The sequence below is a fragment of the Amblyomma mixtum genome, unplaced genomic scaffold (genome assembly GCF_055824585.1).
Source record: "Amblyomma mixtum isolate Tamu unplaced genomic scaffold, ASM5582458v1 scaffold_23, whole genome shotgun sequence".
Classification (NCBI taxonomy): Eukaryota; Metazoa; Arthropoda; class Arachnida; order Ixodida; family Ixodidae; genus Amblyomma; species Amblyomma mixtum.
The window spans coordinates 565,165-585,043 of NW_028317720.1; the positions used below are offsets into that span (position 1 = coordinate 565,165).

Genomic DNA, 19,879 nt, shown 5'->3' on the forward strand with positions numbered 1-19,879 from the left:
TATCTGAGGTGCAAAGGCGCATTGCATATGAAGCATTTTTAATTTTTCAACTTTCAGCTAACATGTCCGCTGGATTAAAGCAAACTGTTCCCGTAGAAAACCTCTTACTTGGCCACTTCAGGCCCACCCACACACCTTCACGAGGTGAGCTTTGCTCATATTAGAAAAAAAATGTACCAGTGAAAAGTAATGAAAATTTGAGCTCGGATACACTGGTAGTATGCTTTGTGGCACAGGCTGTCTTCGCTTCTCCATATCTTTTAAATGCACATTTATAACTAGGATACTCAAGCTCACCCTCACCAAATTTTTTCACTTTGAATTAGTGTTGACCCGTGCTGGCGCGCGCGACGCATACGTCCCTGAAACGTCCCAGACGACACAGAAAGCGCACTGGGCTGCCGCTGTCACGGGCTTCTCAGTGGCTGGTCCATCTGTAGGAAAGAAAACCGGGGTTACATTGGCACAACGGACTCAATAACCACTGGCATTCTCTTGGACGTCCCATCGACGTCTTAAACGTCCACAGGACGTCCAAGGAAGTTTCAGTGCTCATTGAGAACTGAATTTGGTGTTAGCAGTTCATGTCTGGTAAAGGGAACCCATGGTAATGAAGGGTGAGGACTAGTGGAAACTATGAAACTAAGTGGGCAGTCGTTTCAGAGGCCAAAACCATACGTTTCGGAATTCGTATTTTAGCATTAGGCACTGTGTGCGAAGGAACGAGACCTCATACTCACTTCAACGACGAGTTCCCTGAGGAGGAGAAAGCTTTGACAAACAGCAAATATACCAAAACAAGGCGCCGGTGTCCGAAACTTTACTTGGTTACAAGATCGAAGAAAGGTGAATTCTTTACCTGGAATCTCTGAAAAGGAAGAAGCGGAGGATTGAGCAATAAATACTACAACTCTCAGTTTCACAGAAGAGATAAACGAAATATACCCCAACAAAGTGCATTATCTGCGGGAGGTGATATGATACGACCAGAGACCAGTTTTGCGGGAGGTTCGTTTCAGCGTGAATTTCACCGATCTGATGCTGAGGGCTTTCCGAAGACGAAAGCATATTGTAATCTATTGCTCCAGGTTACATTAAGACGCTTTTAATGTGGGGCCGCTTCTACCATCTCTGTTTGCTACTACCTCCTATGCAGTTCAGTTCATGCCAACTTGCCCACATTCCTGCAGCGCCCGCCAAGATAAGAGCGGCGATGTCTAGCGCGTTTTAAGGCTCTCTTGCAATGCACAGAAGGACATGGAATTTTTCCTAGGCTTACAGTCAAGCAGTTTTTGTGCTTTATCTATAAACATTCATAATTTCACCTAGAGTCATAAGTGGCATACGCGACCCTCTGGCGCCCCCGTCTATACCTGAGTAATGTATAGGGCAGGCACAATCAACGAAGACCTGTGTTCATTACAGCCACTCTTATAACATTTAGGTACTAGCCACTGCTTATTAGATAACGTCGCAATTCTTGGCCCGAATAAGCTTCCACTCAACCAGTAGAAGTTTTCCATTTGTTAAGGACGTATCGCCAAAGAGCTCGAACAAATCACGCTCGTGCTTCGCTCTCTAAACTTAAGAGGAGAAAAAATTCATTGCTGCACGTGAACATATTCTTGAATGCAACAGCGCCAGAAAGGCGATCTGTTTTCCCTTTGCTCACTCTCTCCGTGACATGCGTCTTCTAGAGCTCAAGTAGAGAATAAAGCGGACAGACAGTGCACGCAAATCCAGACCCGCCAAAATGCCTTAGCTTCAGATCCCTACATAAAATTAGTCAGTCGCGATACTCAATGTGAAGCATCGGAATAACGAAAGAGCCGGACGTCGGAAAGAGCTCACCTGGTCAAAGTAGTGTGACAAATGCTACAGGACTCGCTGCCGCCGGAAAGTCGGCAATTACGCGATGCAGGTATGCCACACGACCCAATGGAAATCGACCGCGGGAACAGCTCCGTGATGCTGACACCTGCATCATTATGCGGAACATCAATAGGCGTGGCCCATCACGGCCCAGTCAAGAGTGTGCGTTAAATATAAGCAGGTCTTCCTTCCTTATCAATGCTTGTCAGATTATTCTCTTTCCGATGGGAGCCATTGGGCAGTCACTTATTGAACAGGCAGGTGGAAGTTAACAATTGGTCGCTCGGGAACAGCAACGTGTCCCGCAGAAGGCCCATCGCTGGCAGCACCTTCCATCACCGGGCAGTGGCGCACTGCTGGGCAGCTGCTCCACTTTGCCAGAGGGGTATGAGGACTCCCAGTGATATATGAATACAATGTAGAGAACGACCTGCACATATGCGAACTAACCCATTAAGCTATCGCATCTTCCCCTTAAGGCAGTGCTTTATTGTCCACGCCAATTTTGTCTTATCTCTACACTCTTCTCTTTATATAGTTCAAGCCTATTAAGCATGAGCTATAAGCTCCGGCATGCCGCTAGGATCGGTTGCGCTGAATAGCGGCACAGGGTGGACTGCGCAAAACTGCTCTCGCCATGAAAGTGCGGGCATTGGAGGCAACCCCTTCAGGTGGAAGTTTGACATTGTGCAGCATTTATTTGCTTCGGTCTTACCGCTGAGGTAGTCACTGTGAGGAATACCTTCCGTCCCTCCGCCCCACAACTTGTGAGGTTTCAAGCAGTTTAATCGAAGTCTTTGAAGCTTTCGGCCTGATACATGTCGCATTCAGCAAGCATGAATGAATGAGAAAAGAAGTTAACAAAAAATTCCTCAAAGCGGCTAATCTGGATAACTCACCAAGGAACACGTATTAAACACTACACCCTCTTCTTGATACAATTGTTTGTTGAACTGCAGTGCATATAACTGTACTGCTAAAGTGGTACGGTAATTTGTTTAGAGGCCCGTGCACTGTGCGATGTCAGTGGACGTTAATGAACCCCAGGTGGTCGAAACTTCCAGAGCCCTTCGGTACGGCGTCCGTCATAGCCTGAGTCGCTTTGGGATCTTAAAGCCAAATAAACCAATATTTTACACACGACGAGAAGACGCAAAAACACTAAACGTAGTATAGTGTGGGTATCCCGGACATGAGGGGAATTGGGGTCAATGTGCCAGGAGACAAAGCTCGAGGGTACGTCAACCGAGCAGTCTCAACCCTTTGCACCACGGGCACCTTTGACCAGTTACCCCACGTACTCAAATATACTCGATCATTACAGGTGTCAGCGGAAACGCTACCCAGCCACACACAAAAGGCTTACCAAAGAGGAGACGGTAGACTGGCGCAGACTACAAACCGGTACCTGCCCGCACCTGCACGAACTACACAATATTTTCCCTGCACAATATGCAGACGAATGTCTGTGGTGTCAAGGTGAAGCTACACTAGAGCATGTCACGTGGACCTGCCCTAGTGCATACTCAGAGCCAAGAATAAACCACCCGAGTATGATGCAGTGGGAGCACTCGCTGGCCAGCGAGGACGATGACACGATGCACGATGGCAGCAGTGAAGTGCGGCATCCTTGACCAAGGAACGAACACGGCGCCCAGTGACCCGTAAGGGTGAAGAACAGTTTAAATTTTTCAGCAATAAAGTTTTTCCCATCCATTCATCCATCCATCCATCGAACAAAATTTTCGTCCTGGCTTGAAGGTGCTCGGCGGCAACCAGTTCAGGAGCAACAGTTAGTCTTGGCTGCCGACCACGAAATGGTGGGTGACTGAAAATCAACGTGTATATGCCCTCCTTACGCGCCATTCTTTTCAGCTTCAACTGCAAGAATCAAATCGCAGCTCAGTCGTCTTACGATAAACGATGACTTATGTTCGGCATGTAAGCTTCTGCAATAACTCTTGCATTTACTCGTGGCGACGCTTCTACATTTGTTCACTACAAAACACCGCAACGGTTTTGCAGCGGTTTGAAAGGAATCGTGTAATGAGTGGATGGATTAATTTCCAATAGAGAACATGCGTGGATGAACATTGTAATAGGCTGCCTAAATGCGAGATGCTGTGCCAAATGTGCAACGCCGCAAATCAATTCAGTTATCAACTCTTTAAATCAGTTTGCAGGTAAGTTAGACACGCAAACTCTGCAGCATTCCTTCAGTCGTTTCTTGCAAGTGTTCATAGAAATAACTGCGCTGCTTTAAAAATACCTGTAGGTTCCGCAGTTTACACTGTAAGCTTAGTTGCTAGCCTCCGGTGTTTCTTTAACTTTGGAAGCGTAGAGAAAAAAAAATTCCACCAACACTGCCTGTGTTCGACATAAGAGCTCTAGCTCTGGAAGCTTCCAGTGTTGACATCGGTGTGCTCAGCAAACGTGGAGAAGACAATCCAAACATCCGCGGATGTTTCCTTTCCGGAAACCAACATCCCTTCCAATACACAAACAGCGCCATCTACCTCATGGATTTTCACTACTAATTTACAGCCACATTTGCTATATCTGGTTTATTCCCCCGGTGCACCAGTTACATTTACAAATGCGCGCATCACACGAAGCCGAGAACATGCTATGATGAAGGATATAGGCGAATTGTGTAGCGTTGGAGTGGCATTTTGTGTCCGCCCACCGCACTGCTTTCTGCGTATTTCGACTTTTAATTCCCATTTTGGTTTGGTTTGGTTTCGTTTATGGGGTTTAACGTCCCAAAGCGACTAAGGCTATGAGAGACGCCGTAGTGGAGGGCTCCGGAAATTTCGATCACCTGGGGTTCTTTAACGTGCACTGACATCGCACAGTACACGGGCCTCTAGAATTTCTCCTCCAAAGAAATTCCAGCCGCCGCGGCCGGGATCGAACCCGCGTCTTTCGGGTCAGCAGCCGAGCACCATAACGACTGGGCCACCGCGGCGGCAATTCCCATTTTGCAGTGAAATAGTGTTCCTCGAGAAACCATGTAACCACGTCACCCGCCGCAATTGTACGGATCAGTGCGTGACACCGCAACAAGTAGTTTGCTTTTGCATAACACTGTGGCATATGAAAGTTTTCCATTGGGCAGAAATGTCATATTTGCTATGACGTTACCCTAACCTATCATCAGTATGTAGCCTTAGTGTTCCCTTCTGTTGTCCCTTTAACATGAAGCGATTGTAACGGCATAAAGAAAAAAAAATTCCAGACTACTGTGTTACACCCATTACGACTGGTATCAACACTGCGTACCAGCGTTTCTATCGCTGATATACGGCAGGGATAAACATTCAACAATTTTTTTCAGTTATTTTCTGGTAAGAGTCAAATGACAGGATGCGGCGCAAACTGCGTGCGAGTGAAGTTGGCCGCTCGTTTTTCAGGATCTTGACTCACGCAGAATGTGGTATTGAACGTTACAGCCACAGACGTCTGGCTCGTAGAATAATTCTCTATGGCCCAGCCTCACTTTCATGTGGTGGCCTCTTTCTCTGGACCATGTAGAATTTGATGCACGAGGACAGGTCATTAGCTTCACTGTGCCAGGCACCTTTCCTTAAAGTGGCTTCGAAGAAAAAGGGTGCGGGAGCGCTGCAAAACTAAAATTGAAAAAGAAAAATGCAGGATGCCCATAGGTTTATTTCCAAGCAATGAGAATATCGTCCCCTAAGCTCATCCCCAAAGTATGATACGTAAGCTAGAACGGACAGCCACAGGCACGAACAAGATGTGAAGCTGAGAAGCAAACACTACGTGAAGTAATATACTTCTTGTAACTACTGATCTTTTGTAAGCAGATTACACAGACACAATAAGGCGGAGCTCCTCAATGGAAAACTTATCATTGCCTGTCGTAACAAAATGGCATGATAAGTTACACTGGTAGTGAGCGTGCTGCATCTGCGCAGGCCATAAACTCAGCCACCATCAGGCACCTCTCTCGATCGGCTTTCATGATGTCTTAAGGGCTGTTCACTCTCTTTATAAAACCTGCCAGCAATGATTTGGAGTGACCACCTTACACTGCTTGCTTGCTACACGCCCGACTGGTACTTTCAATGGGTGGGTGCCACTGACGAACGAGAGGCATAGAATTGCTTAAGTTCAAATGTTTCTTGACAACTAGGTAAGCATATTTAAAAATTAGTCATAACAGCTGCTGAACTCTATTCTGTTTTTAGACATACTGAGAAGAAACTGGTAATAAAGAGAATGCTTTTACTGAAACGAGTATTCATATGCTATGCAATCCTGAACATAGACATATAGCCGTCGACGCCACCTAATGGACAATTTTATTAGCGGCTGTTCCGTATAAATCTTCTTGCTGTTACCAGCAGTACCCGTCGCGGAAGCTCAATGGTTAGCGTGCTCGGCTACTGAGCAGGTGTATATATAAGTAAGTACGTATAAAGAAAGCTCGAACGCGACCATGGCGGCCGCGTTTCTGTGAGGGCGAAACAAAAAATGCCCCTATGTGCTGTACGGTGTTCTTCTAGAGCCTTCTACTATGGCTCCCATTTTTCTATTTTTTCTTTCAATTGAACCTTCCTCCCTTTCCTCAGGGGGCAGTTGAGGTCAGGTTTAACCTTCTCGGGAAAAAATTGTGAATATAGAAAAAATGTAAAATGCTGATTGTAGGCACCCTGTGAAGATATGCTGCAGGTAGCCCATCAATGGCTTGTATGTTTGCTGGGTCGCGTTTTTTTTTGCGTGTAATGTTCTCCTTCCGACCTCCTGTGGCAAAGAGACTTCATACAACTCTCGATTTCCCCAAGCTGCGCAGAGTGTTTATTTGCGGTTTGTCGCAGCCCGGGCTGTGTCGCTTCCTGGGCCTCTCAAATGTGCCGCGAACCATAACAAGCACGCATCACTCCAATTGCACTCCATCCAGACGCGGCAGGTCCGAGGTGGCGAATTCAAAGCTACGAGACATGGCAGCGACGCAAATACTTTCGCATAACGCGCCCCAACATGCGCAGAGTCTCATACTGTCTTACTGCACGTGCGGGAGTAATTATGCATTGGCTCAGCGAGAAGTTGACACGCATGCGTACCTTGGGTGTCTACCTTGGGTGTCTGCCCGTCTCTCGGAGTCTCCGCTGGCTGTATGGCTCCTCCGGCTCAGCATGGATGCGGGGACATGCTTCACATATTTGGCCCAGGCGTCTGCACAAAGATCGTTGGATGTTTCTGGCGTTGAGAATAATCGATACTTCTGGAAATACCGCCACACTCTGATGCTTTCCCATTGCGTCAAAATAGCAGCCTGTGAGCAGACAGAAGATGCTTGAACGCATCAATGGTATACACCTTCTGTTCAATGTATGGAATGTGCCTTGTGCTCACCCATTGCTCACGTTACCCAGCCTAGCTAAGGGAATTGTAGTATTAATGGAAGTTTATGGAAAGACGGGACGTTGATACACTCAGGTTATTGCCACAGAAAAGGACTCACTATATTTTGAGTGGTATCCTCGTCACCTACAGCACCAGCCATATACAATGGGGGCTCGAGGGCCATGCTGAGGCGTCTGCCCATAAGAATGGTACGCGCACCTTCATAGTATGTAAAAATATACCGGGAAAGACTTTAGTGTTGGCTTCGTGTGCTTTACATGTTGTCGTGCAAAACACAGACAAAGGCACTACTGCATACTGAGCCGATTATTTATATTTAGTCACTCGCTGTATTTAATTATTGATCAAAAATGCCCGAAAGGTTTGCTTGTAGTCCGTTAAAAAAAGAAGAAAGCTTAGGGAGGCTTGTACTATTCCAGATAGCCGGTAAGTTACCCGTCGGTAAAAGAATCAAGCAAAGCACATTCTCATACAAGATGCAGGCTTGGATGTAACGTGGATGCTTGCGTTGATTGTAATCATAATTGAAAGCGTATACACTACAAGTAGACACAATGCATATTCGTTGCCACTAAGCCGTCACAGCGGAGCTATCGCTCGCAACATTTGCAGCGCCTTTCTTTGCGCTGACACAGCTGGTAAAGCCATCTGTCTATTTCTGAGAGCGAACTATGCCTAGGAGTCCACCAGACAATAATGTGATTCACATTTCACCACTCAGACGTGTATAGTAGTGGATTGATGATAGAGTACAGCTGAGGCTAGCCCATACCCATGTGCATTGTGCCACGATTACACACAAGCCGGTGGTTCTCTCCGCACATACGAGAAGAAGGTGTGCCGTTATTTATGGCTGCGTAGAATGAAACAGCAGCAAAATCGAAAGAAAAGGTTATTTTGCAACCTCCGCGCCATCGCATTCTGGCGGCAGATTCCACGCTCAGTTGCAACTTATTAATGCAAGAGGAATGTCCGCCTGTTAAATCCGCCTAAATCGGTACATATCGTCCTGGCAAACGTGGCAGCCTCATTACCTGACATCACATGATTGTGACGTCGCCACTTTCAAAACGGCCTGCTTGTGCCCGGACAGCGTGGTGTTGTGTCAGTTGCTCTGCGTTTCAAGCTGGTCACACTTGGTTTGGGCCTTTTATCACCAGAACCCTAGGACACACATTCATGAATATATGTTAATAGCGTTATTTTGTGGCCCTTTCTGAGCGTTGTGATGGGAAGGGAAAATGGCACCGCTCGCGAATGTCGTTGCATTGCAGCTAACCGCGCCATTTACCGACGCCTCTGTGCCTAACGACTGTGCTGCAGCCAAGCTCGTATACTGCATATGCCAGGCGGCTTGCACTCCACAAAGATCCTTCGAATCAATATCACCTTTCCAGATCCTGCAGTAATGGTGGAGTCGACGCCCAGTAATTAGTGTGAATATCGCGGTCTTTTGGCACCATAAATGGTAGGCCTATATAGCCTGCACTGAACTGCTGCTTAGCTCCGAAGATACTATCCAGATGTCTGCAATTACCAGTGTACTTTCTGAAGATAGCATCATGCTGCTGGGTACCGTAGCGAATGTTTGCTGGTCCTTTTTTTTGGCCGCAATCTGCGCCTAGGAACTCCTGTAGCGAAAACACTTTATACAAATCTCGATTTCCCCAAGCTGCATACAGTGTTTTACGTTTCGGTTTTTCGCACTCCGGGCCATGTCGATTTCCTGGGGCTCTCAGATGTACCTCGAACCCTTGGTACAATGCATTAGTAGATTTCCACTCTATCTAGGTGCAGCAGGCGCGCGGTAAAGAATACAATTCCTCGTGGAATGGCATGGACACAAATGCTTTCGTATAATGCGTGCCGGTATGAGCAGAATCTTATACTGGCTTACTGCACGCGCGCAAGGAATTATGCGTTCGCTCTGGGAGAAGTTAACACGCATGCATTCCTTGGGTCAGCAGTGCTTTAAAAAGGTGTCTCGACACACGAGCTCCGCTCGGCGTCTCGTCTGTTGTTTCGTCTGTTTTGTCCGTTCTGAAGTTAAGCACTCCCCTATAATAATACCTTGGGTGTAGAGTCGGACCAGGACCTTCCACTCGAAGGCGGCCACCACGTGGGATCTTCGTAACAGGCAACGTCACAAAGCCGTAACCTGCTGCCAGACCACGCACGTGATGGGTGACGCCGACTGCCCGGCACCAGGTGTCGACGGACTCCGCGCTGGAGGGTCCCTTCTGCTGATCTGGATGCAGGGGCTCTGTGCTGGATGGCTTCTTCTGCTAAGCTTGATGCAGGGACATGTTTCTCATATTTGGCCCCGCCATCTGCAGAAAGATCGAAGGGAGTTCATGACACTGAGAATAATAAACTATTCTTGAAGTACCACTGTGCGCTGGTGGGTTCCGAATGCCTTAAAACAGCTGCCTGTGAGTAGGCACAAGATGCTCGATCATTACTCGTCAATTGCATAAACTTCTACTTCAATGCAAGGAATGTGCCTTCTGCTTACTCATTGGTCACGTTAGCAAGCCTAGCTAAGGGAATTGTAGTACTAAAGAGAGTTCATGAGGAAAAGCGGAGTCTATACTCTAAAAATTAAGGCACGGGAAAGAGGTCACTGTACTTTGTTTAGTTTGCAAACTCCTCGCCTACAGCACCGGCCATATTTCATAGGAGCTGGAGGACCATGCTAAGGCGGCTGCCCATGACAATGTTTCGCGAACGATTATAGTATTTAATAATGGACAGGCAGTAGGCTCTAACGAGTCTTGGCTTCATGTGCTTTTAAATTTTATTCTGTGGATCACCAACGGCGGCAGCAGTATATATGGAGCTGATTGCTTATTTTTGGTCACTTATATTCACTTATATGTGCTTAATAGGTCCCCGGAATGTTTTCCTGTAGTCTGCTTTAAAGCGCTGAAAGCGTAGGGAAACGTACTATTTGAGGGAATCGGTCAGTTTAGTAAAAAAACTAAACAGCAGATTCCGATACAGAGTGCAAGTGTGGATGTAACTTCGGTGCATGGACTGAACTTTGCTATATTTGAACGTAGGCACACAACGTGGACAAAACGAGTATTTTTCGCTACTAAGCGTTCAAAGCACTTTCAACATTTGCTGCCATTTTTTTTGCGCTGACACAGGTGGTAAAGGCCCTCTTTATGTTTCCGAGAATGGGCTATTGTCTAGTAGTCAACCAGACAGTCATGTGATTCGCACCTCTAAACTCACATGGTTACAGTAGTGGATTGAAGACTGAATACAGCTGAGGCTAATACATATTCATATACGCGGTGACACGGTTACAAATGAGCCAGTGGTTGTGCCTGAATACGTGAAGAAGGTGCACTGTTATTTATGGATGCATAGAAAGCAGCGCAATTTTGCTGCCTCTGCGCCAGCGCTTTCTGGCAGGTTACGCGGTCAGTTACCACTAGGCAATGCAGGAGATGTTCCCTCTGTTAAGTCCGCCTAAATTGGCAGACATCCTCCTGCCAAATGCGACAGCCTCATGACCTGATGTCACATGAGTGTGATGACGGACCTCTTTCATGGCCTCCTGCTTGTGCCCCACTTTGCGGTGTCGCCTCAACTGCTGTGCTTTGCAAGGTCGCTACGCTTACTTTGGGCCATTTATCACGAGTTGAAGTTTCCGTAATAGCGTCGTTATCCTGCGGTCTTTTCTGAGCGTTTTGATGGGAAGGGAAAATGTCACCGTGCGCGAATGTCGCCGCATTGGAGCTATCTGCGCCGTCTGTCGATGCCTCTGTGCCTATCGACTACGCAGTAGCCAAGGTAGTTAACTATGAATGCCGCGCGACTGTTGCTTTCCCCAGCAGATGGGGAAACGCCATTGAGCGCCAGCATCCCCTTTGCGATAAATCAAAATCGCCTTAGCTGATTCTGCAGCAACGTCGGAGTCGATGACCTGATATTAGTGTGCATACGACGCTGTTTTGAGATCGTAAATAATGGATATATTTGGCCTCGACCAAACTGCCACCTTGAGAGATATCAGTGCTCCTCAGCCCACTCGCACAAAACAATTTAGTGCAGTTCGAAGTCTAGTCAGATTCTCGGTCTATACTCCTGTTGCTTCCGAGGAAAGGAAAGGTGGAGCAATTGGCTCATTTTGTGGGTGGATACGTCAACTGCACCGTGAGCCACTCCCCCCTCCCCACCACCTATTGGGAGAAAAACCACGATTGTTAAAGTCTGCTCCCCCCCCCCCCCCTGCCTATCCGGAAAAACCCATGAATGTTAAAATCTGGAGTATGCAGCTGCTTTGGTGCTTTTTTTTTGTCTCCTGCTATCTTGTGTGCCGAGAAAACCACTCTCCACTGCTTTTTGTGGAAATGCGCACAGGGGAAGATATTTGAAACTGGAAGTATTTTGTTACCATCTTTGAGATCATCTCTTTTCCGAATCACAGTCTGTTTGAAGTGATTGAGTAACCACTCAATATTTCACAGGGTAATAGGAGTCGTTAGGAACGTATTTTTGCGTATTTAGTAGGGTGGTGCCAAGAACTTGCGGAACCATGCGCACCCCTTTTACTGCTCTTTGAATCATTTTTACGAATAAACCATATGCGCAGGCACTAGAATCCAATAGAAATGATCGCCCGAATCTGAGGGCAGCTTTACTGCTTTGAGTTGGCTACATTAGGCAGTGCTTTAACCGCGGAGGTTGCTTGCAGGCTGCGAACTGTGCGGATTAAGAACGCACGCTTGGTAAAATCGTTTCTGTTGCGACCACGAATAGGGGGTTGTCACGTGACGTCACGTGCGCCATTTTGATCTCCGGCGCATAGTTGTAGCAGAGCAGGCTGGAGCAAGAGGCGACGATCTCACAAGACACGCCAGCAGCCTTACTCATTTCTGCACGGGCAACAAAATGGCGACCGCTGTGACGTAAGTGATTACTCCCTTTAGTACCCTTGATCTATGCGGTTCGTCCCGGCGACACATCTGTAGGACATGGCAACGAATCAGAAAACAGAATTGACAGAAATCACTCACCGGTCACTTGCTGTAAGGCAAAGTCTCTGGCGCTGTTTCCACTGTGGCTCCTGTCTGTGCTGCAGTGAAGGCCACATTACAGACGACCAGAGGCACTTCCAGTGCATTTTCCATCGAGGATCGTGGCGGGGCTGGCCATTCTGGAAGAAGATGTGAAGGGCAGTCCTCACTATGAGGCAAGAAAAAGTACACCGTGTCCAAATGACTTGGCTTCTGTTTGCGAAAACGTTGGAAGAAGCCGTCACGCCATTCCATTTGCACCTCGTGGTTTGCTACGTGCCATCAAGTAAACCGTGAGTGTCCGAGGTTTTTTTTTTGATAGTCAGGAATGCACACTCGAAAAAGCTAAGTTTCGATATGATGCTCTTTGGACGAAATTTATAGACGTTAATGATTCAAAGAGAACTACTCCTGCTTTTATTTCAACACGGTAAACTTTAGAACTCACGCTATGATAGCTTATATGCAGTCGTGTTCTCAATAGTTTCCTCAAAATTTAATATTCATTCTAAAATTTTTCACCTAGTATGCTTCGTGCGTCTTTGCCTTTTTATCGGTGCCTGCATATCGTACTTTGCTAGTGCCGCCAAATTAGGTAAGTCAGAAAGTCCACATCCAGGAGCAATTAGTTTATTGCCCTTTGAAGGCAATTTGTCGAATGAAAGACCAAGTCGAAGGTTTGAACCATCTTGAATCCCAAAAGAATAAGTATTTCTGCAAGAAATATTTCGTTTTATAGCAGTTTTGCTGGACTCGGGCTGGAAGTTACACATTGGCGCAGAATTTTTTTTTCACACACTTTACTCGCAATGGCACCAAAGATTTTGACTGGAAAGCACTCAGTGTTGAGAACATGTTGACATGAAAGACACTATCCAATTTCCATATATTCGAGAGTACAAGGCGTGCAGCAAGTGTGTCGCGAACTAAAATAGCTTGGCTGTAAAGCAATGTAGGAGGTGCCACCTCGACCGCTCTCTTGTGCCGACGTACAGGATCTGGATTTTGCCACTGGGCGGAATGTGTAGCTCTGCAAGGGCGTTCATAGACTTGCTCCTGGCTTCCGACATGGAGTCCAGCATTTTGTCTTCCTTCTCCCTTTAGGCATAGAAGCCAGCACTCAACACAAACGTAGCTTGAATCAGACACTTTTACTTAAAGTAAAATATTCTGCTTTTCAATCCCTAATATATGCTGTGTATCGTGCTGGGTATGTTCAGAGTATTATGTTCGTCTTGTCAGTTCCGTTTGTAGATTCTAGACAGTTATTTTGTTAAGTAGGGTGGCTGCCGAAAGTCTGTCTAGCGGCGCTAGTGAATGAGAGTTCGATGTTCGTTTGTTCAGCGATTCAGCTTTCAGCTGTATGTCATCCCCGCACATGCTCACTGCAGCCCATTTTTTCAAAGCCAATATCTTATGCAAAATATGTGAAGTTCTAATGCGCGGATAATTTCAGATTCTCTTGAAGATAGCGCTGTTAAATCCTTCAATTTTCTCCACGAACTAAGTTATATCTACAATAGTGCCTTGATGTTATTCTTTCCACCATTTACGAGGACAGTGTATACTGGAGTGGTTATCTTACGGAAGTGCGCAAGTTATAAGAGATCGCTAAGTCACAGGAGCCAGAATAATTTGCGAAGATCTTTTCAAATTCAATACCGGCTTCGGAATGTGTAAAATCGTCATAGCATGATTTCTGTGAGGTCTAGCTTATGCTATTTTTTATGACTGGTGTAGGGCCTCGTGTTCCTCGCTCGGCCAGGGTTTCCAGGAGAACGCGGAGGCTAAGAGGGAACAAAAGGCATTGTCACGCAGAGCCCTCCACCTTCTTCACTCAATGCTTTCAGAAGTTACCTTTAGAAGGCGGGTTAGATTTTGCGAATTAAGACTGACTAAACCTCAAATCACAGAAGTGTAGGCCATAATCAAATTGTTGTTACACTACAAGTTATTTGATAATAATAGATGTGACAGTTTCTTTCTGCAATTCTTTCCTTCTCAAAGATGAAACACGTCCATTGTAAAAAAACACCAGGACACAACTGTTCAATTTGTGATACTTTCTGCAGAATAAAACATGTTGTTCCTGTGCCTCCTGCAGATATCGCGAAGAAGAAAAAATATCAGGCAAGAATTGCTCTACATTTCACAAAACGTGTGACAATGGCAGTATATAAATGCTTGCAATGTAAATTGCCTTGCAATAAGTCTACACACTGAACTTTGTGAGCCGGCTGGACGTGAAGTAGATAAGTGTGCATGGATAGGGTGTCGAGGCAGACCGGCAACTTGTACTCATCGGCGGCCATCACATGGTGCCTTCATGGCGGCGAGCGTCATGAAGCTCAAGCCAGCTGCCACACGGGTTGGCAGATGTCGACTGCCCTTCCCTAGGTGCCTCCTCTGAAGGCAGCGCCGCTTGGATGCGGGGACACGATTCCCGTATTTGGCGAACCCAATCTTCTGAATAATGGTTGGCTACTAAAAGCAGTATATTTCTACGTTGGGGGCACTCACCCGCCCAACGTCCCCTTCGGTTTTCTTCCCCGCGATGAATCTTCCTTAGTTTTTATGACCGTTAAAAAGGAAGGCGTCGCTGACGCAGCGCCACGGATGGCGTCACTGCTGCGTGCGTGTGCGGGAGATAACTGTCTCTGGCTTGGGAACTCGTTGCGTGCATTACAATCGGCGTGGTGCTCTTGGTCTCCGCAAGCGGGCTGAGGCCTCCTAGGGGGGACGTTTCCAGCGGATCGTCCCGTCCGGCCTCTGAGTATTTCCCCAGCCCTAGCGTGGGTGAACATGCGCCCGTAACCTTGCTGGCGAGTCGGAAGACCTGGATTCCTTGCGAGTATTTTTGCTGCTAGCTGAAGCTATTGTTGCAGCAATAAATGTGTCTTCTTACTTCAGCGACATTGCAGCTCTCGTCAAAGAGAGGGCGTCGTGCCGTGTCATGAACAGGAATTAGGGTCAAGTTTTACATCCAGTTCACGAAAAGATTCCTGGAGATGCCACGCAGAGAAATATTCGTGAGTGTGTAGGATCAATTTACCTCAGAATATCCACTCCCATGTTCAGACAAACGAAAATATGCACATGCCTGGAAATTTTCTTTCCAGCAATAACAGAGCACCTTGTCAAGACATGCTGTGGGTAGCGCATCAATGGCTTGTATGTTTGCTGGGTTGCATATTTTTGGCTGTAATATTCGCCTTCGGAACTCCTGTGGAAAAGGGACTTTATAAAAATCTCAATTTGCCCAAGTTGGCCAGAGTATATACGAAGCAGTTTGTCGTACTCCGGGCCGTGTCACTCCCTGGGGTTCTTAAATGTGCCATGAACCCTTGCTACTGCGCATTAGTCACTTTCCACTCTACTGAGGCATGGCCGGCGTGCGGTATCGAATTCACTGCCACGAGCCGTGGGAGCACTACAAATCCTTCCGCATAATGCGTGTCAATATGCGCACAATTTCATACTGGGTTACTGCTCGTGCGGGAGGAATTACACATTGCCTCAGCGAGAAGTTGACACGCGTGCGTACCTTGGGTCTCTGGTTGGCCGCTCACCTGAAGGCAGCCATCACGTGGGACCTTGAAAACAGGCAAGGTCATGAAGCCATCACCTGCTTCCAGACCACGCACGTGATGGCAGACGCCGACTGTCCGCTGCTGGCGGTCTCCGCTTTCGGACCCCGCCTGCTCCATGCGGGGACATGCTTCTCACGTTTGGCCCAGACATCTGCAGAAAGATAGTTGCGTGTTTATGGCATTGAGAATAATCAATTGTTCTTGGAATACCGCCGCACCAGGGCGTTTCATGTATCTTGAATCAAGGATTAAAAAAGTGGATTATTGATCTACTGTGCTTAACTACGTTAGCAGTGCGTTACGTCAACTACGTTAAACCCAGTAGAGCTTCGAAAGCATTTAGTATGACTGGCTCATGGCTTTGCAGGGTCGTCGGCACGTCTGGAGACAATATTAGACACACTTAGACACACGTCAATCTCTGGTCGAGGTTAAGCTGATCTGTTCTGTTAGCACCGCAGGTATAAGTTGATGAAGACGGCGATGTGCCGTTGTTCAGTCGCTAGCGAAGCTGATGTGTTCGCACTGCCATGGGTTCGGAACCCCGTCGCGTCAATACTTTTATTTCTAGAAGCTCCCTCAAGGTCATGCAAGCTAAAAGATCCTTTATTTGGCTTGACACCGTGAAGAAGTGCTTTCACTCTAAAAACGTGCGTACATGAGTGGGGTGAATGATCGGTTGCTGTCATGTGGCGCTCCTCAGTATTTTACGCGACTAGCTCGTTCAGTCGAAAAGCCGTTTTCATATTAGTAGTAGTCGGGACCGCGTGCCAGAAATAACTGGGGGCTGCGCAAAAATTGCCGCAGAATGTTTCGGATAGTGTCATACGATTCAGTTTTTCGGGGCAGGGATCCGAAAACCCGCGATCTATAATCAGAGTTGCATAAAAAAAAATGGCCTGGCTTAGCTTATGGTTAAGGCTAGGATGCGAAGCATAGTCCGCATCGGTGAGACATTCTTCAGTCTGCAGTAAACCCATTTCTTCTGCGCGCTGCTATTTCGTTTCTCGCGTTGCTTCTTCCGGTAAGCACGCTCTTTTACAAGGCGCTGTTCCCGCTGTTCAGGAGTTTCTTCAGCACGCATTTTCCGTTTGGTAGAATTTCGCGGCTCGAACCGAGTAGAAGTACTCGAAGCTTCATCCTTCACCTCGGCATCGGTTGTCGAACGCTGCCGTCTAGCTGCATACTGTGCACGTCGCTTGGCAAGCCGTACTTCTCGTTCTTCTCCCGTTCCCGTGGCTCTTTGTAACTTGCGCTTTGCGGTCTGGCGAGCCGCCCTCTCCCTGGCGGACATCTCGCTGCTCAACCGACTCAACGAGTGCGTCGCCTTTTACAAGGTAGATGTACTATGGTAGCGTAGGCTGCATAGAGGCCCATACGTTCAAAACATGGCGGCTTGTGGAGCGCAGCCAGCGCCGTCTTCGAAATGCGTGGACAACTAAAAAGTGACGTCGCAGTCACGTGTTTTAGTGACGTCATATTCGTGACGTCAGCGTCACTTGCTGCTTGGCGGGAAAAATAAACTGCTGAACGCCGCTACGCTTCAGCGCGACACCCGACACGAGAACGAAGAAAGAAGACACGACGAGTGCCGACCACCAACGCTATTTTAGAGTGCAGCTCTTTGGCGTCCGTTCCTGGGTTTCGCGTCGTCGTCGGCGTCGGCCTCGTAACCAGCTCCGCCCCCAATGTCACGCTTTTCAATTGGTCGAAATGCTCGTGACGTCACAGTGCGCGAATTTCAAATGGGGCCAATTGTACTTTGGCTAGTAACCATGCAACCAATCAAAGGGATCATATAGTGATGCTGCAACTAAGTTGGACTGAGTTTAGTTAATTGCTTAATTAATCAATTAGCCTAATTAATATAGAGGAGAATGAAGAGGTCAGAAGAAAAGAAAAGAAAAGAAAGACGCGCGCCGCAGCGACAACAGCGTCCGCGGAAGGAGACGCTGCTGAAAAAAACAGATAAGTACGAATCCGCGTTCCCTCCACCACCACGCACTTCCCCACTCAGTAAGACGTTGCTCGTTTCATATACGTTGTGTCGAACATCCTAGACAGTTCCAAAAATTGACAGGTTAATGACAGAACACGATGGATAGAAATACAATAATATAAATATGAAATAGCCTAATTAACCTTTCTAGTTAGACCGCATAAATCAATAAAACCGAGAACGAAATTGGTCGAGTTGGGGAATCGAACCAGGGTCTCCGGAGTGCGATACGAGCACGCTAGCCACTCCGTAATGCCAGCTGAATGGTTTGGAACATGGTGTTAGAATAGGTTAGGTGTACAAACGAGTCTCGCCGGCGCGGCGCGCCGCCGCTCGTAGTGTGCCTGCACTCCGGCAGGCGGCGCGCCAAACTTGGGGCCCTAGGGGCCCTCGACGGCGCAGCGGCGCAGCGCCCGTAAACGCGCGGGTAGACTTGCGTGGATTCGCGCGCACTGCTGGCTGCTTGCATTATTTTATCAGAGCCAATTCTGCCTTAGTCGGAATAAACCTAACCCCTTCTGGCGCTTTGTATTAAATGCTCGTCGTGAAAATCGTACGCCACTAAATAAGAGCTGTTCGCTCTCGCTCGCACTGAAATTTCGAATTGATGCGGGCTGTAAGAGCACCTACTCTGCGATACGTCTGAAAGTGTTCCTAATAGTCTGTCCTCATATTAAGCTATAATGCGAGCGGTGTTGCGCTTGATTATGCAAAACACTGTCGACACGTCTGGAAGTTGGCGTCCGGAAACGAGTTTCTCGTGTTTTCGTTTGCAGCTATTATACGCGCGAATTTGTGCGTAGCTTTCGAGCGCCGATTATTGCGTTCATGCTCTGAAAAAAAAAACACAATGCTACATCAACATTTATTTCACACACATATCTGCAATCACAAAAAAGGCCACATTCTACAGGTTTGCGTAAAATTTGGCATCAAAAGTTTGCATGAGATCCGGCTACATTATGCTATCTTCTGTTTAGTTCACAAAAAAAGATCTGGCACACAAAAAACACAGATAAGTAAAAAATCACGCATTAAACAAGTTTAGCAAGCTTTCGCAGCTGCTGCGTTTTGTTTTTCGCATCAGCTTTTCTTTGCTTGCAGACCTGTCGCATTCGCATTGCTATATAGTGATGCAGAAGGCCTGCCATAATTTCTTCTTTGTGTTCCGGACAGGGAAAAGAAAAATGGTAGCTTTCTAGCATGCTTTCTACTGTCAATTCATAGACATTTCTATGAAAAGTATTCTTCTGAAATTCAGCCTCGGCTGCTTGCAGAAGGTGGAAGATGGTTCTACTCGGGTGCAATAGTCCACCTCGAGTTTTGCACTGAACTAGAGCACTTTCTTTTAGAGACTGTGCAGTAGCTTCTCCAATAAGGCACTCTCTACATTTTGAGCATGTTGTACTCTTCGTAAGTTTTCGGCACATAAAACCAGCGAGGTAATAAATTATACAGTCAATAACCTCTGGCTCTGTACACACATGATCAAAAACGTCTTCACACTCAGCTTCCGCGTCGACTAAGCCATCCAGCTTTTGTTTCAGTTGCTGAAGCTGTGTCTTTTCTTCGGTGTCAGCCTTGAACGCAAGCTTAATATCATTCAGTGTTAGTGCATGTGCAGCCCTTTTGCTACACTACGGCTGAACAACTGGGTCGCCAGCTTGCCACGCATTTTTTCAGTGTTCGTTGGATTGATATGAGAAAATGTTATTTTAGGACAGACACGTGCCAGACCGGGTTGCTTGGAATCTTCAACAAAGAGTCTGTCATAGTGCGCCCAGTGCACCCGTTCACCATTAACAACCAAAACCTTTTGTCGATGCAAGCGGTTCCGCACACATTTGAGGAGGTGAGGCACATCGGAAAAAACAAAAACACTGCGTTTGTTGTCAACAGGATGTGTAAAGAAGTGTTTAGTGTGCCGAAGAGCCCCACTCACTCCAAACTCTTTCCACATTAGGCGATTAGTAGCTGCTCCGTCACACACTATTCCA

General features: G+C 47.0%; 1 protein-coding gene across 20 annotated transcripts in view; it reads right to left on the reverse strand.

Annotated features, from left to right (window-relative positions):
- Positions 1–19,879, reverse strand: part of LOC149324567 (uncharacterized) — a 259,754-nt gene that overhangs the window by 35,923 nt on the left and 203,952 nt on the right. For 14 of the 20 annotated variants that reach the window (XM_089565410.1, XM_089565409.1, XM_089565408.1 and 11 more), the window contains 6 exons: positions 15,838–16,034; positions 12,294–12,433; positions 9,334–9,593; positions 6,960–7,071; positions 1,852–1,978; positions 304–868 (listed from right to left, as the gene is read on the reverse strand). The gene's annotated coding sequence lies outside the window, so the exon portion shown is untranslated. The remainder of the gene's footprint in view (positions 1–303; positions 869–1,851; positions 1,979–6,959; positions 7,072–9,333; positions 9,594–12,293; positions 12,434–15,837; positions 16,035–19,879) is intronic. The other 6 variants (XM_089565402.1, XM_089565401.1, XM_089565390.1 and 3 more) reach the window with 5 other exon arrangements.